This window comes from Rattus rattus, chromosome 6, assembly GCF_011064425.1.
Source record: "Rattus rattus isolate New Zealand chromosome 6, Rrattus_CSIRO_v1, whole genome shotgun sequence".
NCBI lineage: Eukaryota > Metazoa > Chordata > Mammalia > Rodentia > Muridae > Rattus > Rattus rattus.
The window spans coordinates 102,606,957-102,630,061 of NC_046159.1; the positions used below are offsets into that span (position 1 = coordinate 102,606,957).

Below are 23,105 nucleotides of genomic sequence, written 5' to 3' on the forward strand. Positions count from 1 at the left end.
ACTGCTACACCCTACCCTCGCTGGGAGAAAGTCTCCAGTTGTGGACTGTTTCTGTCGTGAGGCAGATAGTCCCCCATCCGTGGTTCTAATGCCTGAAGACTTCTAAACAAATTAATGGGAGAGATGTGTTTTCTGAATGGATTAAGAAAGGGTAGTCAAGCAGCTTAAGCACGCTATCTGTTGGGGATGGCGATGTCCCTGCCTATTCCTGCTACGTGAGCAGAGATCAGCTAGGCCAGTGAGTAGATGCAGATGATCTTGCCGAGAGAAGAGCTTCCTATTCAGCTGCAGGCCGCGCATTCTCTCCAGACCTAATCTCTAGTAAATGGACTGCAACATTGTGGGGGAAAGTCTGTGTGACCAATTCTGTCTGCTGGCTTTCATGCCTGTTACTAAAGGATTAGGGAGACACCCAGTATGGCCTCTGCATTATGTACACAACACTGCCTCGCCTGAGAGCCGCTCACTCTCTGCATTTTACAGAAATCATCATTTTCTCATATAAATGGAAAGTAGGGGAAAGAAGGATGGAAGAAAGTGTAATGTTGGGATCAGAGTAACGTTAGCGTGCAGGTAAAATAGTAATTGAATTTTGGTTTAAGGCCGCCCAAAGAGGCCCAGGAAACGTGCCTGCTGCAAGGGTGCATCCTGCCAGTGAATGTCAGAATTAAGAAGAGGAAACTGGTTTTTAATTACTTGATAATTTAGATGCAATCAGCCTAATAAAGCTGGTGTTGTTTTAAGGCAGAGGGTGAAGCTCGGAGGTAGAGTCCTTGCTTGGCATGCCTAAAGCTTTAGGTCTCGTCCCTGGTACTGCCAAGAAAAATTTACTTTTAGGGACCCACCGTTTTCTCTCTGATAGTCTGTTTACAATGTCTATTCCTCATTCCCCAGACAAAGGGGTAAACACACTTGAAAGCAAAGTCTACCAATGTGACTCTGTCCTTGCAGGTTTCAAGACGCTGTGGTGTCCAGCCACGCATGTGTGTGTTGTGGGGGAGCAAGTGTGTGTACGTGGACATGGCTTTCTCTGAGATGCAGTATTCTTCTCTGAGAAGTGAGGTGCGTGGGACCTGCTGTCCAGGATGGTCGTTGGGATTGACTAAAGGAAGTACGCACGTGAGAAATCGACTCAGGCCATCTTCCTTGGGGCCTTGTGGTGACTCTAGACTGTAGTGGGTTGGTCTGGTGCTGCTTTTATTCTAATGCAAACATTGGTTCCTCAAGATGTGGTTGTCCCTGACAGCAGACCATCATGTACTCAAGCGACGCCATTTGAATCTCCCCAATTTAACTGGTCAATAAAGGACTAGAGCCTGTGATTGGGCAGGGGAGGGAGAAAGGTGGGACTGGAGGCTTGAGAGGGGGTCGTACGATAGGTTCTGAGACAGGAGGTTGCTATATGGCCCAGGATGGCCTTGAGTTGGAATTCTTGCTGGCTCGGCTTGCAGACTGATCCCTAAGAGGACCCTGAATCTCCCATAGTGTTCAGCCACATTGAGTGATGCATGGGTTTTATTATTTGTCTTTTACACAATCCTCCTGCATCTCCTCATCACCTTGCCCTCTGGACTGGGTTTACTTCCTTCTTATCTTGACTTCCCATTGCTCTTTTGCTTGGTTTGGTCTTTGTTTTTTTTTTTTTTTTTGTTTTGTTTTGTTTTTTTTTTTTTGGTTTCTGCTTTCACATTTTATTATTTTCATTTATGCCTTATTTGGTGGAGCACACACGATCTTTATAGCAACAACAGCATCCCAGATGAATTTCTTTTTTTCTCCTAGGAACACTGTAATACTTTTAGATTACCGAGCTGTGAACGTTTCCCAGAGCATGAGGCATCCTGGAGCAGCTTTCTCAGGATGAGTCCATGATGAGAGACTTAGATCCTTTTCAGGTCTGGGAATATCTTAGGTTTCTACCTTCCCTCCTGATCGATCATTTCTTAGCATGTACTTCTAGATGGGAAATAGACTTTCCAAGTTTTCAGCGTAAAGTCTGACATGATTTGGACTCCCATGAAAACTCTTGCTTTTTCCTTTCTTCCTGTTTTTCTTAAACATGTTTTCTTTATATTTTCTATCAAGAACATCTGAAGGTCATATGTCATTGTGGTTACAAATATTCATGACGTTGGAGATGTTTTAGACTCTCTCAGATGGAAAATTTTATTTCCAGAGAGTTTTGCTATTATCTCTTGGGGCCTGGAAAAAGACTTTCTTCCCATCTTATCAATTGTGTTTGTTTCTGTGCATTTGATATTACATAGCTATGCATCTGCTGAAGTATTCCTCTAATTTTCGGTTCGTGTCTCGTTATTCTTATTCTGCTTTCTGGGAACAGGGATGACTTCCTTCCTTTTATTTTTAATCATCCTTTTAGTGGATTTTGAAGGTTTTGTTGTTGTTATTTGTTTTGATTTTCAAGGCAAGGTTTCTCTGTGTAGCCTTGGCTGTCCTGGAACTCTGCAGATCAGGCTGGTCTTGAACTCACAGAGATCTGCCTGCCTCTGCTCCTCCCACCTCTGCCACAGAACTGGGCTTAAAGGCATGTGCCACAACCACTTGCCATTTTAATTCTATATGATTTCTTTCTTATTGAAGTTCAGTCTTATTTATTTGTGATGATATTGAGCACCCACAAGATTCACAGCATTGGGCTCAGAACCTGGCAAACATTTCCCAATGTGAAATGTGTTTTGGTTTAATAACAAAGATCCTAACTGTGTGTTCAACATGGGGTGGAACATAAAGTTGTTCTTAATTATGTAGTTATCTGGTCTTTATTTTTCCATTGATTAGTTTCTTTATTCACTTTACATCCACATCGCAGCCACCCATCCTCCCAGTTCCCACCTCAGACAGCCCCTCCACCCCACCTCATCCTTTCCTCTGTGAAGGGGGAGGCCTCCCTGGGTCTCAACCCACCATGGCACATCAAGTCACTTCCTACACATTCTTACACATTACCCTCAGGCACCTCTACCTTGGCTGTATTTGGTTTACTCTGTGGCATCCAAACGCTCCCTTGTCTCCTGTACTATGCACTATCCCTCCCGATCTCGCTGCCCTTTTGACCTTCTCCTTTGGTTCCCTTATTTCGGTGCCAAAGAGACTTGGAAGATTTTATGTGTTTTTCATCATTGTAGGGTTTCTTTTGTGGCCAGGGAGGAAGAGATAGACCATTTTTCATCAGTTTTTCAGGGACGGCATCCAAGTAGAAATACCACCATGACTTCCAGTGGCACCCAGTGTTGGTTGCACACACGAGGCTGGCCATTAACTTGGCTCTCGGTGCCCACTAGGCTTGAGCCACGGGTGTAAGAGCTCCTGCTCCTGGGTTTCTGAGAGGCTCTGAGACTTGTCAGTCTGCTAACAGCTCAGATGTCTTTCTCCCCAGACACCTAGTTCATCGAGCACCAATGAGGTGCCTGGTGTAGGATTTCTGAGGGAGTGTCACTGGGGACAGGCTGTTGCTAATCAGGTGCAAATTGGCAGAGGCTCAGGAGGGACCAGGCCCCAGTGGATGGCTCTGACATTTTCAGAGGAGGCTGGCTGTAGGCTGGAACTGGTGACTCCTCACCTCTTGGCCTGGCCTGATTCCTGGCTGGGAGGCCTTGCACAGTGCTAGGAGCTTGCTCTGGGCTCACACAGCCTCACCCTCGGAGCTCCTGCCAGCTGGCTAATCTCTTGGCTGGTTTTGCTGGCTGGTTTTCTTTGCAAGAGGGAGAGGCCTTGATCAGTCATGGGGCTTTCCCAGTAAGTGTAGAAACAGCCAGGAGGACCTTCAACCCCCTCCCCTGAGACACCATCATTGCAAAAGGCACACCAGATGGTTAAGAGGTTAGGGATTGGTGGCTGGAAGTCCAGTATAAAAGGAGCTGTAGGAAGAAGTGTGACCATTTCCCGTGAGCATTGGCTTTGCACAGAAAAGACTTACTGTTCACCCGAGTCCCCTGTCAGCTGCTCTTTTGACTTCTGTAGGAATTTTCACTTGCTGCTGTCCTTACCCAAGCACTGAGTGGGAGGAGCTAGGAGCTATGCTCTGTTGGAAAGATGAGGCAGTCGGAGGTGGGGAGATCTCCTGCAGGTGGCTAATGCCTCTGAGGCTCTGGTTTGTCTGGAAAAGCATGCTTCCTGGCCCTTCCTGGATATAGTCTGTGACCATTTGGAAATCCTCTTAACCTTGCTTCAGCATCTCTCTCTCTCTCTCTTCTTTTTAAAAATAGTTTATTTAATTTTTATTTCTGATGTGTGTTGGTGTTTTGCCTGGATATATGTCTTTGTGAAGGCGTTGAGTCTCCTGGAACTGGAGCGATGGAGCGTGAGCTGCTATGTGGGTGCTGGGAATTGAACCCAGGTCCTCTTGCACAATGATCAGTGCTCTTAATCACAGAGCCATTTCTCCAGCTCCACATCGCTACCTTTTCTTCTATTCTCTTTATCTTGTTCCCTTTGACTTTTAATGAATGTGTGCCCTCACCCTCAAGGATAGTAGAAACAACTGAAGCACGGACTCTGACTTGAAGGAACTTAGGCGTGCATGTATGATATCATCTACGACACTGAGGCCTATGCCCACACACTGCCAGCTGTTTCGTATCACTGACAGCCTTCTTGGTGTCTCACAGGTTTGCTTGTCTCACACCATCAGTGACCTTGTTTCAGAGCGTGAGAACGACATAGACGTTGTGCGTCCTTTTCATTACGAGGATGAGTCAATGGGAGAGTATTTTGAGAAAATGACAGACTACTAAGCAAAAACCCTCTAGGACAAACGTCAGAACAAACTCCTGGCTCAAAAGCAACCAGACAACTTAGAATAAAAGAATATAGACAGATACATAAACAACACAGATTTACACATGACAAGAATGCTATTAAAGCTATAAAAAGCATCGGGGGACAGCAGAGGAGGTAGCAACGGTACTAAAGACCAAGAGGGTAAGAGAGATCTTTACAGTAGAGGTGATGCTCAACAGATTGCTGGAGATTTATCATGTAGGGTGATAGCATAGTCATGGGCGTGGGAGAAAGCATCATGTACCCCCAGAACAAACTGACACTAGTATGTAGATGCCTGAGGGCCTGGCAGGCTGTGGGCCTTGCAGTGGTCCAGGACAGTTGATAGATGCTTGAGGCATAACATTTGGACGGCATCTTCCTGGTCAAGGAGTGTTGCTGTCACTGTGTGAGAGCTGATAATTTGCTAAATCAGAAGGCTGAGCTCTACAGTTTTTCAGATCCTGTGGCATCTGAAATTCTGGGATTCTCTGTGGGTACAGGGTTGTGGGTCTGGAAGCACAGCTTTATTGAGGAGTACGATCTGGCGTAACATCTGTGGGTAGGTGTTCGCATGTGGGCTGCACCCAATAGCAAAATTCAAAGATGACACCAAGAGCATTTGGTTCTGAGTGAAGCTGGAGCTTGACTATCCAAGACTCGTTTCATCCTTTGATCGCAGGTTGACAATGGCTAAAGCACTTTTATCTGACTATGCCTCAAGACTGTCATTTATAAAATGGAGATTCTCAATTCTGTGCAGCTAGGCATGCTTTCTTGGGGGTGGTAGAAGTAGAGGACAGATTTATTTGATAATGGCTTTGAAATTTAGGCCATTTGATGTCAATATATTACTTTAAAATTTTCTATTAAATTGTAATTATATTGTGACTATCAGCAAGCATGGAAAAGCAAACACCTCTCTCTCTCTCTCTTTCTCTCTCTCTCTCAATATATTCATTCTTTTTTCCTGAGTTTTCATTTATCTTTGGAAGAATCAGGAGGTTGGGGATAGGAAATGAGAATAGGTCCAAAAATTAGTATTACGCAAAAGCCTTGGTTTCCAACTGGACTATGTCAGGAAGGTACCTGTGTAGTGGAAGACACACACACTCTTGCATACCTGTTAGCTTGCGTTTCCTCAACTCCCACACAGAAGACTCTTAATTTCCTGAAACTACATGGCGAGCACTGTGTACAACTCCAACACAGTACTCAGTCTCTGAGTCGTCTGTGTGCTTTCTGGCATGGAGTTTGCTCTTGAAGTGTGTCTCAGGAGGTTTTGTTTGGTAGCCTGCCATCTTAAAATACTCTCCTATTACCTTATCTTTGTAGTCAAGAGGGACACATTTCCATATGATTCTCATGCTCTGAGACCATACCATTACTTTTGTGGGACAGCCAGACATAGGAGAAATCAAGAGGAATATTCAAATTATGGAACAGCTGGCAAAGGGTGGGCATGGCACTGGTGGGGGATAGGAGGTGATTTTAGATGAGTGTGCACTGCTGATCTGGGCTCTGCTGGGTAGACAGAACCAGTACACGTGTGCAAAGGGCTATAAGAGAGTAAACATGAGAAACACATGGAAGGGGCTTTTCAGCATTGTCTGGGTTGGTTCACATGTGGTTGGGCCCTCCTAGATGCATAGGAATCACAGTATTGGAATAGTCCAGGGACTATGCAGGTTTTCCTTTCTCCTTTTGAAACTAGGGATTGAACCTGGGACCTTACCTATGTTATGCAGGCACTCTGTTACTGAGTAATACTCTTCCGCCATCCCTCCCTTGACTTTATTTTGAGATAGAATCACCAAGTTGGCCAGGCTGGCCTTGACTTCTGTTTGTAGGCCTTAAATTTCTGTTCTTTTTTGCCCAGCCTCTTGAATAGCTGAGATGACAGGTCTGTGCTGTCCTTGCGTTTGGCCTGTGAGATGCTTGCTGATTAGACGTGAGACTGTAACCAAGCAGAGGTCTGTGACTATGGGACTATGTTGGGGAATGGGAGCCACAGGACCGGCACAAATGGCATTTATTTCGTTCCACTTTGAAGAGTATAATGCTCATTAGAAAATACTTTTTCTGGGCATCAAGTCTCACAATGCTTTTCTGTTATTTATCTTATGTCATACCACATTTTCAGCATTATTTGGGTTATGTGTTGATATATTCTGTGGTCTCAATGATTGTAAAAATCCTCAAAGGCATGGCAATTTAATTAATTTGACACACACACACACACACACACACTCACACACACACACTCACATACACACTCACACACACACACTCTGCTGAGTATATGTTCGAGGCACCAAGTACAAAGGAGTTACACAGTGTGACACTCGGGAGTTGAGTGGGAAACACTGAGGAGGGGTTGGGGATGTGGCTCAGTAGAGTGCTTTCTTAGTACACATGAAACTCTGGGTTCGATTCCAGCACTGCCTACAGCAGGTGTAGCGGTGTACGATTAAAATGCCAGAACTTGGGAGGCAGAAGTAGGAGACTCAGAAATTCAAGATCCTTCTTAGCTTCTATAGTGAATTTGAGACTGGCATGGGATATAGGAGACTCTGTCTCAAAACAAAACAAAGCCCCCCAAACCAAAAACCAAGAACACGAGAGATGAAGATTGTTCCACTGAGGTGGGGTGGGAAGACACTTCCACAAAGGTCAAGAGTTCAACATAAGCAAGGGCACGATTATACAGAAAACAAACAAAGGAAAATAAAACAACCTTAGGATCTGAGGCTGCGAGCAAGAGAGGAGACTAATACGGTACAAGTACCATTGATTAATTTGTATTATTCGGTGTTACTCACTGAGGGAGATTTGCCACAACTCCTGGGATGGGACTGGCATCCGGTGGCTGGGGCTAGAGGTCAGGTGTTCATAAACACCTGGTAGTCCCAGAATGGTCCCTTGGCAGAGGATGACCAGCCTTAAAAGTCCTAGATGCCAGCAAGAGAGTTCTTTATACCTCACTGTCTGCATCATTCAGGACTGAAGGGTCACAAAGGCCAAATCCTTAGTGATATCTTTGCCCATCCCCGCTGTTGCCCAGAAATTTAACCTCCCCTCTCTGTTGCGTTCCGTTCCACATCCTACTTTATCATCTTCATGCCTCCCCAAACCATTTATTCATTTATTTATGTTATCTGTATCTTCTCTCTAAAATATAAATGCCTTGAGGGCTTTGACTTTCTTGCCGGTTCCCTCTGGTAGTGTATGGTGTGTAGGTGATACACAGAGACGTTAGCTGTGCAGGAGCTCTCTGCGGATGGGTACAAATCGGACTCAGAGCCTGTGGTGTTGGGATAACAGCAGTAGTTAGCATTGACTTTCCACTATTGCTTCCTGCCACTTTGAAGAATTTTATGCGTGTGAGCTCATACGATTCCTAAAATAATCCCACAGGGGTAGAGAGTGTGGTTATTCCCATTCCAAACTGAGAATGACATATCAAGTATTTTTCCCAAGAGTGTGTACACCTAGAAAGCGGCAATGCTTAAGATGCAAGATGCGTCAGGTGATCTTCGGGTATCCACAAGTGCTATTTGTAGTGCTCTGAGAATACTGTGGGGGCGCAGGTGGGGAAAATGTGGATTGGATGTAGAAAAATCTCTGCACCACACGATGATGCCATTAAGGTGAGGTGGTTGGGTAGAAATCAGGCCAGCAAATGGTAGACAAAGAAGACGGTGCAATGGAGACATCAGTACCTTTCAGGATCTAGAATATGCTGTTCTGGTAAGGGTGAGTAATGACCCTGATTGCATCAAAGTGGATGGCTGCTATTCTCTTATTTAAGGAAAACGTGTTGGTTGGGGGTGGGGATGAGGGTAGGGGTAGGGGTAGGGGTGGGATATGACATGCTGTGGCCTTCGAGGCAATTTTGGATTTGGAGTATTGTGTCATAAATTGTGACAATGTTCAGTGACAATCCAGACATGACCCCTCTGATACTTCTGCTGGCTGCTTTGCACCAGAAACAAGCGGCTGAGATAGCCCAGAGTGGGATAACAAGTTTCAGGTCTCTCAGGTGAGTTCCTGTGGTAGGCAATGGAGCTTCTGCTTCTCCTTGCTTTACAAATGCACAGCTTCAGACCCTCAGTCCTCCTGCCCTGGGGACTTTGCGTTCCTCTGGCTCCTTCTAGCCTATAGATAACATTGCTGTCCTGGTTTAGTACTGTAGGGAATCAGGTGGTTTTTTGACATCAACTATTCGGAGGAAGGAAAGATGCCTGGCCCATTTTCGTATCTTCCTTCTTTTCTTTGCTCAGTGGTAGGACTGCAAGTTGGAGCCAAATGAGTCTTGGTGTTAATAAAAGGGGCCAGAGGTCCTCTGAGTCACTGGTACATTTTCTCCAACAGTGGAGGTGAAGCAGAGCAAGTTGGCTTTGAGTTCACGACTTCTTATTTATGATGCTGCAGTATATTGTTGAGCTTTGAATATGAGGTACAAAGTATGGGCTACACATGCATAGGTGGAGAGAGGGGATTACATCTAAAGAATTTGGAGACAGTTCTTTGTTGACAAGACAAATTAGAATTAGATAAGAGGGTGATGCAGATGGGACAATATCCTTAGGTCACCGTTACTAAGGCTGAGGCTAGAAAAAGGAAGAAGCCTGATGTTTTACTCATAAAATAGGAACTTGCATGAGGTGTTATGGGTGCGGGGTGATGCTTTCTCTGTCCTGGCCCTCGAAATTGTTGGGTTGTTGGGAGAGCTTGACCCTAGATAGGCCCTGAGATGGGGGAGCTAGCCCAGCCACTCTCTGGCTGTAGCACTTGGGTGAGTGCCCCTCACTTCACCTGGGCAGCACAGGCTCCAGAGGCTTGAGTGTGGGTGAGCTGGCATGAGAGCACGAGAGTGGGAGTATTGACTCTGCTTCCTTGGATGGCAGCTTGTCACTGGCAGTCTCGGATGGGCCAGCAGGAGCAGTACTGGAGAGCTTGTTCTGGTGTTGACAAGGGAGTGCCAGCATACTGACCAGCTTAGCTACCATCCAGGTCCAGATACAGGGTTCTGAGTTGGCCCACCCAAAAATCTACATCATCTGTGAATTGTTTGAGAGTGCAAGGGCCTGTCCTGCTGATGCAGAGCTACAGGATCCCCATGACACAGGGTGACAACAGGATAACTGGGAGGAGTCCCGATGAGGACCCAATATTGATGGTGTCACAGAAGCCAGAGGCCTTGAAGCAGACCAATGAGTCATTGCACAGAACCTTTGCAAGTGATGTGTGGAGGGAGGGGTATACTGTGGGACACACTGTGACATACTACAGCTTCAGTGATGAGATGTTTTGCTGTGTTTTGTTTTTTATTTTCTGTGGTGGTGGAGAGAGGTTGCAAGAACAGAGGGCAAATACAAGGGGGTAGAAGTTGAGAGGGACTGGGGTGCATGTGAAACTCACAGTGAATCAATCAATCAGTCAATCAATCAATCAGTCAATCCAAACAAACAAACAAATAAGAAAGATGGGATCTTGATGCTCTCTTCTGAGCTGGATTTCCTGAAGACAGAGCTGACATGGGATGAGCTGCAGGTCAGTTTTCAATCATGTCATTCAAGTGAGTGCCCAGGTCGGTAGAGCCTCATGTCCGTCCAGGGGAGAGGGAATGGAGACAATGACCACTGTCGTGAGTGTCGTTCAACCCTCAAACTTAAAGTCTTCATACTCATCTTTTCCCTCATATCATGGCAACATCAGTGGCCAATATTTAGTAGGCGTCCAAAGCATAATTAAATAACCTCAATGAAACAGTTGGAAAGTATTTAATAGGAAAGGGAATATATCATTTTATTAAAAATATGTTTCTAGCTCATGTTTGAAGAAAAATTTAGACCTATTGACTCTTGGATTGCTTTCCTTCTATTCCAAAATAGACTCAGCTCACAGTTTTTTAAACAAATTATTTGGATGATTTCTGAAGTGGAGAGTGATTGGATATATGTTGGCGTTGCACACAGAGAGCTCTTGCCTTTCTCTTGGAGCCATACCGTGTGTTCTCTTGTATAGCTCTTCCAGGGAGGGAGTGGAGGGTGAGTTTTTGAAATATTAAGAGGGAAGGAATCCAGATTCTATACATATCTAAGAAAAGTCATAATAAAGCTAGTAATTCTACTTTTATGAATTGAAGGCCAATGTTATTTAGCATTGTTCTCTACCAAGAACCAAAAGGAGAACGAATCTTTAAGGTAATTACTGATTTTCCATATTCGTAACACAATTCAAGTTAGCCCAAGAAAAGCATAATCTTTTGTTGTCTAAACTCAGGGTGTTGCTTAAGCAGGAAAGTGTTGCCCAGACTGTATATTTCCTTCTGGTTTGCATACCTACTCCGTCTAAAATCAGTGTTACAGCCTGTCTTTTTATGTGTGCGGGATGCACATAAAGTTCGGTCACCTCTGGATTGTTTACAAGCTCAGCCTTCTCTTCACGCTGGCTCTCTGGTGAGGCTTACAATAGTCGGCAGTGTTTACAGACTCTGAGGCATTTCTCACTCTCATTCCAAACCTCAGTTTTCATGCCAGATTACAGAAGCTCAAGTGTCTGTCGTCGGAGAAGCTGTCAAATGCTCAAGAGTACAAGAGGTTCAGTTCTCCTAAGAGAAGTAGAGTCGACGTGGAATTTCACCCCTTCTTGGCATTTTCTCATTTTATGGGAGTGCTTAATAGTCTTCCAGTTCAGGGCTGGGGAGCCTCTAGGCAGAGCTTGGTTACCAGGAGGGGCTTCTGTGGATGAGACCACCCAGTTCTCCCGGCTCCTCCCCTCATTGTTCCTGCACAGCCTCCTTCACTCCTCTCCAGAGATCTGGAAGGAGAAGGAAGGAGGGACTGCAGCAATCGATCAATACAGGCACTGAGGTTGTCCTTTGAGGTTCGCCACTATTTCCTGCATTGTTTTTATGTTTAGCAAAAAAAAAAAATCCATTTTGCCTCATTATGAGCATATTTTCCTTTTGGCTTTCGCTTCCGAGGTTATTTCTAGGGAATTATATCAGAGATTAGTCACATTTACCCGCACCTCACTCAATAACTATTAGAGCTATTAGATACCCCGAGCCAGGAGGTCGCGTTTTTGTCAGTTCTAAATACAGCTTGAAAAGCTGAGATTTAATTTGGAGACAAATCACTACATTCGAGTGGGTCTTGCCAAAAACAACCCCTGCATTTTTCCATCTGTCTCGTGCTGAGAGCATTTGAAAGGCTTCAAAGGTCTTATAGCCATCTCTGTGAAATGTTCAGGAGCTGGGGAGTTCTAGACTGTAGGTCTTTGGGAACAGCCCTTTAAGATGAAGTAAAGTGGGTATCAGAGTCCTTGTATTCTAAATTCCCTGATGCAACTCCCGAGACCTTTGAGTGTCACAGGGACCCACGGTCACCGTAGTAGCAGCTCCTCCTGACTCTGTGCTTCCCTAAGTGTTGTGACAACTTGTGTCCCAGACGTATTTTCAGCCATCTTGTTTGAGGCTCTGCTTGGTTGACCTCTTGTCTGTTCTTATTATTCTCCACACTTCTGTGTACTGCATTTTATTTTTTTATTTGTTTGTTGGTTGGTTTATTTTTTTTAATGGCCTTTTATTTCATTAGGCAGCACTGACCAGATAGACTGAAGTCTTTCTCTCTGTACTTATGACACATCCTGAATTGTTGCTGCCTCAATTACGTTGTCCGTCTAAATTCGTTTCACAGACAGGTAGAACATGGGCTTCTCAGTCAGTCTTTCTGCATCTAAATCTCCACTCCAGCGGTCCCTGGTTGTATTCTATTGGGTAAATTCTTCAAAAATTCTTGGCCTTGATTTTCTTACCTATCAAGTGGGGACATTAACCAAATCTGTCACACAGGGTTATTGTGAGTTAATGGTAAATGCAAACAACTTGAAACTGCCTTTGCCACATCAAGGAAGTTTTGGTCACGGTGACGATGCTGGGGCTCAGCACGGAGACCTTGCAGTTACTTCTGAAAGGGCTGGCTTTCCCACCCGCATGTCACTAGTCATTCTGCTTGGGCACTTTGTTGCCCATTACGACATCAGGAAAATAGGTACCTGAAACCTCTTAAGAGTGTAACTTCGCCTTTGAGTGCCCTTCAGCATTTCAGGGGGTACAGCTAAGATAATGGTGATGGTGATAGCCAACATTTATGGGTCATTTATTCTAATGGTTTGTCTCTGAAGTGTCCCCCAAAAGGCCCACATGTTGAAGATATGGCCATAGATGGTGGGTTTAGTCACCGAGAGATGACTGGATAAGTGGATTAAACCATTGGTGAGTTTAGACCAGAGGCGGGTCCTATTCGGAAGAAATTGCTCACTGGGGACCTATCTTTGAAGGTATATCTTACCATGGCCCATCCTATCCTGTCTTTCCCTCTCCGTCTTCTGACTGTCAAAAGCTGAGCATCCCTGATCTACTCTGCTCTGTCCACATCCACTGTGATTTTCTGCTGCGCCACAAGCCCTCAGTGGTGGGAGCAAGCCACCTTGCCCTTTGACCTCTGACACTGTGAGCAGACATAAATAAGCTCTGTCTTCCATACGTTGTTCTCTCAGGGCCTCACTGCATGGGGACTTTGTCAGTAAAATGATGCTTCCTTGAAAACAAGCATTTGCACACGGTGATGGTATATCTGATAACCAAGATGGCCACCGAGCCACTCACAGGCAGAGAGCATGGTGTGATATGCTAGCACAAGCCAGGAAGACTTGACGTTTCTTTATAACACTTAGAATGGCACCTAGATAAAGGTGGATGCATTTTTATTTCCAGAATTTTCCATTTTATAGTTTTGGGTTGTGGCTGACTTCTGGTAATTAAAGCCTGGAGAAGTAAGGCTGTGGATGTTTCTTTGGGGTACAGTACCATGTCAGTGTTGTACACAGGTACACAGAAGATGGGCAGCTCATTCTCAGATCAGACTGTGGGGTAGCTCTTCACCATTTACAACCTATGAATCAGGGAACAGGTTTGTCTCTAGGTGGAGATCCAGGGAGTCCTTGTCTTGTCAATCTGATCAGTCTAGGTGTGGAATTCAGCCCTTGGGACTTCAGTTCTTTTTGACAGTCTTTGACAAATCTCACTATTTCCTAGACTTTAGAATTGACTTTATAATACACAATATACATCTATGTATGTATTTTTAATTCTTTTTTTTTCTGAGTTTCAAAAATTGAAAAATTGAATTTTGCTTTGCTCTGTGTGTGTGTGTATGTGTGTGTGTGTGTGTGTGTGTGTGTGTGTGTGTGTGTGTGTGTGTGTGTGTAATCTGTCAGAATTGGGTTTAGCAGTTGAGCTGACCCTGGTGGAGGGGGCATAGATGAGCTGCCCCATCCGTGTGGGTGCAGTAAAGGTCACCTACCACTCATCTGCCCCGAGGTGGAGTGGGCATGAGTGTGATGCCCTTGCTGTCTTGTCCCTTGCCTCTTGTGGTAGTTGGGAGAGCTGGCCCCCAAGGTCATAACGGTGGGAGAGGTAGCCCTGCCTTATCTGGGCAACACAGTGGAGCTGGCCCAAATGGTGAAGGCATGGGTGAGTCAGCCTCCTGGGGTGCGAGAGCAAGGGCTGGTCCAGCCCTTCACTGGCTGCAGCACCCGGGAAAGTGGGCACTGAGCCTTGACTGAGCGGCTCAGTGGAGCTGGCTTTGGAGGTGTGGGTGCAGGTGAGCCATTCCCACGAGCATGAGAGCAGGAGAGCTGGCCCTGCCTCCTGCTGGTTGTGGCATTGCGTGTGCTAGCGGGAGCAGTGCTGGAGAGCTCGTCCTGGTGCTACAGAAAAGGGAGAGCTGACAGGCTGACCGGCTCAGCTGCCACCCTGGCCCAAGTACCAAGCTTTGAGTTGGCTCACCCCAAATCTACATTATCTGTGGACTGAGGGAGAGCATGGTCGGTCAGTCCTGCTGATCCTAAGCTGTGGGATCTCCATGACACAGGGCAATAACAGGGTAACCGGAAGTCCCATTGAGGATCCAGTATTGATGGTGTCCCAGAAGCCAGACTCATTGCAATGGACATCCCCAAGTGAAGACGTGTGGACAGAGGGGTATACTGTGGCATACTACAGCTTCCACCATGAGATATTTTCTATGTTTTGTTTTGTTTATTGATTGTGTGTTTATTCTGGGGGGAGGTTTCAAGGGTGGAGGGTGGATATGAGGGGACAGGGGATGAAAGGGACTGTAGTGCATGATGGATGTGAAACTCACAAAGAATCAATTAAAAAAGTTAAAAAAAGAACCCCCCCCCCAAAAAAAACAAAACAAAAAGCCAAACCAAACTGGAACTGTGCTTAGTAAAAGCAGTAAAAATGGAACCAGAATTGTACCTACTTTCCATGTGCCACCCACTGAAGAGCCTCCTGGCAAAACGGAGCAAGGGGCAGCTCAGTGGTGCTGCTTTCTGACTGCTTTCAGCCCCAATGGGTGTGATGCTATATGATGTGCTATCATATGGACGCCTTCGTTCTTATCACCTCATCTCTTTCTTTTGTTTTAAAACCGTGTTTGCACACATGAGCGCAGGAGCCCATGGAGGCCACAAGGGGGCACTGCGTTCCTCAGAGCTGGTGTTAGATAGAGATGGTTGTGAGCGGCCTGACAGGAGTGCTAAGAGTCAAACTTTGCCCTCTACAATAGCAGGATGCGGCCTGAAGTGCTAAGCCATCTTTCCAGTCCCTATCACTGCAACGTCTGACAGTCCGTTGTGGCTTCAGGGGCTGGATTTAGCAGCAACTTTAGATTATCTGTCCCTGATGAACATGTCAGCCTGTTTGATCCAGGCTGATGCATAGATCCAACGTTCCGGATTATAGACAGTTACAGTAGGGAGACGACTGCTGCTGACCCTTCTGGTTCTTCCCACTCTGGGGACATAGGCTGGCTGTATTTCCTGGCGCCCTTAAATTTGGCTAGGGCCACGGACGAGTTCTACAGTGTTTCGTCGCCGTAAGTGATGTGAGCTACTGGTGGGATGGGATGTTTATTTGTCAATGTAAGTCCCTCCAGGGGTTTCTTTTTCTCCTACGATTATCACACACGCTTCATTATCAGCTTAGGTCTCTGAGGGCTCCCCCGAGTGCTTCATAGGCAGCATTTCCTAGGTAAACTGCAGTGACTTTTAGTAAATGAAATACAGGTTTTGTTCTCTCGATATAAACTGTGCTATCTCTTCTCGTGCCATCATCTGCGGACAGCGACCTGTTCCTCGGGTGGGCAGTCAAGATGTAACCACCTTGGCCGTTTTCTCTGTTTTGCTTTACCACGAAGGCTGTCCAGGAGTCTGAGAAAATGAAAGAGCTTAATAATAGATGTGTTGGGGCAATGAGATTTGCTCAGGAGTGTCTGTAGTCTAATTCTCTTTTCTTCCAAACATCTCTTTCCTGTAGCTTTTTTGTCCTAGCCTTTAATGCTGTGCCCGACTCATAGCAGGCACCCAACATGTGAGCGGTGAAGAAACGTGTACACAAAACCATTGACATGAAGGGATCGTGCCCGTTATACGAGTTCTTACTCTCCCTCAGGTCTCTGCCACCAATCGTTATTCCACCTAATTCAACTTTAGGTCGTAGTACTTTCCCTTATCCAGGCTTCTCCAATGAGCCGCAGGCTCCTTCCTCCCAGCGGCCTCTCTGGGACACCAGCATGGGGCTCTTTACTTTCAGCAAACGGAGGGATGGGTTCAAGAGTGTGGCCCAGTCCCTTCTGCATCACACTGGGGTCCAGGGCAGAGAACAGTCAACTGCTGCAGGCTCCTCAGAAATTTTCACTTCTGTATTTCTTTTCTTTCTTATTTTGAAAACTTCTTGCCTCTGAGCTTGTTCTTCTCAGGATAAGTTTTTCTGAGAGGGGAAGTGACTGGGGTTAGGACATCCCGAGACTTCAGGCTGAAACCCAGTGTCCGATACCAGCCTTCTAGCACTAAGCAGGTATCCAGCCCTGCTGGAGTTCTCTCTGGAGTCAGTTCCCTCCCCCCACTCCATCATCGCTTCAGCTCCGGTTCTCAAGTCTGTTCACCACACTATTAAATTAGACCGGATCCTGGGACATCGATAAACATAGGCTATTATTATCGTTGTTTTTGCTGTTTCTGCAGCCTCATGCTCTCCCCTTCTCCAGGTTTTCTTCTCTTGGATCCATACTTGGCATATTGTAAAAATAGACGGGATTTTGTTTTTTTTTTTTTTACTCTTTGTAGAATGCTTTCTTGTCTCTCTCCACTGCCTGGGGGACAGAATGGCACACCCTGACTTAGTCCACTTCATCAGATGTGAGTCTCAGTCATGTTAGTCATATCTGAGTCTTCAGGACGGTGTGGTAAATTCTCCATGCCCACCTCTTTTTCCCTTGAGCTTCTGATAAGTTTTGGTAGGGAGAAAGGGGGTGGGCTGGGAGGTGCCACTTGAGAGGCTCTCTACGTGGTTCTGAGACTACTTGTTCCTTCTCTAGCCATTCCCTTGGGCTCACTTGTTTCTGCTGTGACCCTGTGCAGTGTGTTGTGACGTTACCAGAGCTCTTTGACCTCTCTATGTAGTCTTACACCCTGTGCTTTTTACATCTGTATTCCCTGTTCACTTTATGCCCTTCTTCCCGGCTTGGCTTGCCTCACTCCTATGCCAGTTTTATAAATTAGTTTAAATGTCAGTCAAGTGTTTGGTGTGGTGGTGCTTTTTGGTCAACTTGATACAAACCTAGACTTACCTGGAAAGAGCAAATCTTATTTGAGAAAATACCTCCATAAAATGGCTGTCCCCTGGGAGACTCCAGCCAGCAGCTGACTCAGACAGATGCAGACACACCAATAGCCAAAGAGCGGATGGATCCTGGGGACTCTTAGGGAAGAGTTGGGGGACGATTGAGGGCCCCAAAGGGAATAGCGTTTCCACAGAAAGACCAACAGAGTCAACTTACCTGAACCCTTGGGACTCTCAGAGTCTGAACCACCAACGGAAGAGCATACACAGGCTGGACCTAGACCTCCCTGCACGTGTGTAGTACATGTGCAGCGTGGTCTACATGTGGGTCCCAGACAACTGGAGCAGGGTGGGGTATGTGGGTTATTCCACCATTTGTTGCCTGTCTGGGATATGTTCTTCCACTTTGTCTACCTTGTCTGGTCTCAGTGGGAGAGGATTTTCATAGCCTTGAAGAAATTTGATTTGTCATGGTAGGGGGATACCCAGGGGACCCCCACCGGCTCAGAGGAGGAGAGGAAGGGGAATGGGGGAAGGCTTGTGGGAGGGGTGACCAGGAGGAGATAGTGAGGGGGATGTAAAGTGAATAAGTAAAATAAAAAAAATAGTAAATTAAAGAGTAATCATTAAAAATTGGCTTATAGGCAAGTCTATAGTGTATTGTGATTGGTGATTTATGTGGGAGGGTCCAGCCCACTGGGACCATGATCCCCGATAGTATAAGAAAGCGGGATGAGCCATGAGGAACAAGCCAGTTAGCAGCCTCCCTCTTTGGCCTCTGCATCAGTTCTTGCCTTCAGAGTTTTGCTCTGCTTGATTGAGTTCAAAGGAAGCCAGGGCCTTCCTTCGACGATGGATTGTGATGTAGACCTGTAAGGTGGAATCATCCCTTTTTCTTCACAATTTGTGTTTTTATCATAGCAATGGGAACCCTAATGAAGACAGGTGTTTTCCAACATTCCCAGGTGACTGTCCCTTGCCTCTCATTGCACTCTGTGCTGACCCACATTGCTATTCTTGGCATATTTTAGCCTCATTCTTTGTTCCTGCAACCATTTTGAGAGCAGGCAGTGCCTGGGTCCTGTGATACTCTGTAAACCGAGCTTTAGGATACAGCAAACACACAACGAGAAGCCCTATGTATAATACCTCAGGATGGGAGTGTGGGTTCTGGAGTGTTGCCTCCATGGTTTTAAGTGGCTTAAGCTAGATTATATATATAGGGTCAACTTAATGCCTGGTTCCTGGGAAGAACTCAATAAATGACACCTACAAGTTTTATTAAACAAACACACATCGGCTAATCTGCATATGTAATTCTTTCAAACTGAACTATTCTAGTATTCTATTTATCACTCTACATTTTCCTATCTGTAGAGTTCATAACTCACACTTCAGAAGGTACTTATTGAGTAAATATTGATTACTGTGGGGAATATAGACCATTTCATCCTTTAGAACTTAAGAAGATTCCACCTACAGACCGCCAACATCAGCACCAGCAGTTACGGCTCGGAAATGAGCCAAGCATACTAGAGCGGGAATCATTGCGTAACAAAGGTCAAAGGTGAGGAAGGGAGAATAAGTAAGATTCAAGTGATGAGATTTTCCTTTTTGGGAGACGCATTCATGTAGACAAATGCAGACACCACACACACACACACACACACACACACACACACACACACACACACACACACACACACACCATACACACGCCCCATACACACACTCGTACAAATGGTAACAAAGGAATACATGACTTGGTGGTTGAGAAATGTGGTTTAAGCAAGTAGGGAAGTGAATGAATTCGAGAGTCGGTGTGAGTTCTGAGGCTGGGGTGCTCAAAGCATGTCCCTTCAAAACAGCAATGTCACCCACGAGCCTGCAGGGACCACAGGATCTCAGGTCTAGCTCTGACATGCCGAACTAAAATTTGCATTTTAACAAGGTCTGCAGATGGCTTGCTGAGTGTGTACAAGTTTGAGACACGCCGACCCAAACGTGCTGATTACTTTGTCCTTACTTAGTGATGATGCCTGTTTAGGATCCTCTTCTGAGATATGGTGTCCATATAGGGGGGATGAATAAGTCACATGACCCCTGCCCTGCCTGAGGCAGCATACAATAGAGGTCATGCTTAAGTTCAGTATTTCTGCGTTTCAAGCACACTTAGAGGCTGCTGTGACTAAGACATTCACTTGCGAGCATTGCCTGTTCCTGGAAGCCCTTTTGTTAGCATCCTTTCAGTTCTGGCATGCAAATGTAAAAGAAAACAGGTCTGGGGTGAAGGTATTTGAAATAGGCTTTACTCTTAAGAAGCAGAGGTTGAGAGCCCACGTACTTTCCTCCAACACAGCATATGCACAATATTTTGGGTTTTCATAGATGACTTTTCACAAAAGGTAAAATAGGAGTTTTCACTGAAGTGGGACTGAGCAGGGCACACAGGAAGCTGTCACAGTGACTCAGGACACGGGCCATATCAGTTCCTGTTCCAGGACCCATGCCGGGCAGGAGGAAGCAAGTTCCTGAATTGCCTTGTCATTCTTCTGTTCTTTGAATCCTGTGATTTCTTTTTAGGTTGGTATGTGGAGGTGGCAAAAGAGCCCTTTAAATATTTTGTAGAGTTCCCAATTCCATTTCTTGGCCTCAGGTGGGTCTCTGGCTTGGGTGGTGTCACGCCTGGTAGGGAGGCTGGTGAGCAAGAAGCCTGGCTCTGGTGTTGAAATGTATCTTGAACGCAGATGCTCAAGTTGTTTCTCAGTCCTCTCTTCTAATATAACATTGTCTTTGGAATCAGCTAGATTTGGATTTAAATCGCGAATGCATCAGAGAAATTGCTAAATAACATCGGGCCCTTTGCTTTACCTCTCAGACTCAGTTTCTTCATTGTAACAGGGGGATGATACCTGGCTTAGTGGGATCTTCTAAAAATGGAGTATAATTGCAAGTCATTTGCATATACCTGCAGTCAGTGGAAGTCAACACTTTCTCCATTGTTCTCACTCACTATCCTATGAAGCCCTGCCCCCCCTTCACCTGTCTATCAGGGAGAGAGCTTATTCCAGTGGGTCATAACAAGAAGACTGAGTAATGGCTTTTGCTTGCATGAGAGTCATAGTTGATGAGTTTGTGGAGAGAAAGTAAAATAGCCAGTCCGCTGTTGCTTGTCAACTCAAGTGCCATCTATATTGTGGTCTAGCCTCAGAGAAATTATCCTCTTGTGTTTGGATCAATCCCACTCAAGGGCACAGATATGACACTGGCCTTTGTATCCCTTTTCTTAGGTTTTGTTTTCTGGTCTTGAAAGTGAAAGCATGAATCCTTGTAATCACTAAGCCATTTCCAGTGGTAACATTCTAAGAGGTGACTCCTATCTGAGCGTGAGGGGAATCAATGTGAGCGCTTGACATGGCGCCCAGAGCAGATGTGAGCCACAGACGCTCCGAGAACCTCCTGGCAGATGTGCACTAGTGTTCACATGTGTGCTTATGAACTGCCCTTGTTTGCCCTTGAACAACATGTTTTTAACCCCGTTGCTTGTAGTGGAGACAATGTTCTATTGTTCCAGTTACACATCACATTTGTTATGAAACCCAACTAGGGCTCTTTGGATCCGTGTCCAGGAAGTTCTCGAGGCAGTGGTTTGCCTGAACAATTTCTGATGAGTCCAGGCTGGCCCCTCTCTGGCTAAGAATGTGTCACCCCCCCTCCCCCACTTCCCCAGACAGCAGCCTTGACAGTAGGTATTCCATCCCCATTCACTCCTCACCAGGATCGGCGCCGGTGAATGCCAGGCAGGTAAAGACAATCCGGTCACACTCAATAGAGATGTCAGACCCGCAGTGAGTCACTATGTTAGCCTCCCCCAAGCACAGCTGAAAAGACAAAGAAATGGATTTACCAGAGAACAACACAAACCGATGCCTATTATATTTTTTTAAACAAAAAACCATAAACATAGAACAAAATTATCCTTTTAAAGCATCTCGGCAAAGGAGAGCTGAATAAACAGCGGCACAATAGCCGAGTCGCCCATGTGTGTCAACCTGTAGTTTTTAGTGACAGGGATGTATAAACAAGAAGGTGACACACAGCCCAGCTGCTGCCGGGGGTTTCCTCAACTTGAGGATGCATTGGTAGAACAGCGGAAAGCTGCACTTTTAGAATCTGAGTAATTAAAGCAGCCTGGGTCCCTGGGGGAGGATTTAGGGTTTAGTAGGAGCACCGATTCAGAGGCTGGGAAGCTGGCTAGTGGGTGAAGAGTTTGCCATGCAAAGATGAGGGCCAGGCCAGACTCTGGGTCTCTGCAATCCCAGCATTCCTATGGTGAGATGGCAGGCTGAGACACCAGCATCCCTGAGGCTAATGTGACAGTTAGCCTGGCATGGGCATCTATGACCAAGAGAGCCTGTCTCAATCAGGGTGGAAGGAAAAACACGCAGATCTGACCTCTGACCTTCACACATGTGCCATGGCCCATGTAAACACACACACACACACACACACACACAGAGAGAGAGAGAGAGAGAGAGAGAGAGAGAGAGAGAGAGAGAGAGAGGCAGACTAAGTATGGATAGATGGTTTTCTAGACAAGGTCAACTGTAGCTCAGGCTTGCTTCCAACTTGGGATCCTCCTCACCAGGGGTCCCAGGCTTGTGCCTCCATGCTTGACCTGAGTTGCATATGTAGCATGGGCTTCCTCCTCTGTCTCCTATGTTGTCTACCAAGCCTTTGTCCACAAGATTCCTTTGAGTCCTCTTCTAGTTAGCACATCTTCCCAATGCTGCCGTTCACGTAGTGGTGACCCTCAACCGTAACATCCTTTTGTTGCTCCTTCATAACTGTAGCAAGATATCTGATATGCCACCCTGCGCGAGGGTCTTTGCCCTCTCCTCAAAGGGCACGACCCACAGGTTGAGAACAGTTGTTTTAGATAATTACTAGTGGTTGCTGTAGTTTTATAAATGTTAAACGGGTGTACAAGGACCAAAGAGATTTACTAAAAGGATGAGTGTGACGGATGTGATGAAATGGGGGAGTGGGGAGGGTCTGACCTAGTGTGTGAGGGCCTGGGTTCGATTCTCAACACTGCAGAAGCAACTAGAAAAGACAGAAGCAGGAAAGGACTTAGCTTGCGGAGGGGAAACAGAACAGAGTCATAATTTATTCTTAGCAGCCCCAGAAAGTCAACCTAGACCCATATACCTAGAACGACCTGAGTCGTTCCGTGTGGGATCTTTCACAATGACTATAAAGTGGTCAACACCTTCATTGTCCCAAAGAGGAAATGATGGTGTCCAAACACAGTGCCTCCTTGATTTCCCCGGCATGTTGCCGGGTGCTGGGGATGTGAAGAAAACCATATGTTTACAGTTGAGTACGTCACAAAGCATGGCTTGAGTGCTTGCTGTTTTCATTCACCCCCACAAAGGCATTGGCTGTGTCAAGTGCCAGAATAGAAAACTGAGCAGCAGGACCATGTGTAGCAGCTAAAGCTTTAGGCACTGACAAACACGTACTTGGCCCGCTGGCCTCACAGGGCTGAGATCATTCTCAAGTGACTGGGATCTGGACTCACGCCCAAAAGAGCATCTTTAGCCTGCAGACCCTTGCTTTTTGT

General features: G+C 45.9%; 1 protein-coding gene across 8 annotated transcripts in view; it reads left to right on the forward strand.

The window, feature by feature from the left end:
• The window catches only part of Dgki (diacylglycerol kinase iota), a 441,511-nt gene that overhangs the window by 20,497 nt on the left and 397,909 nt on the right, over nt 1-23,105 (forward strand). The gene's annotated exons all lie outside the window — the stretch shown is intronic.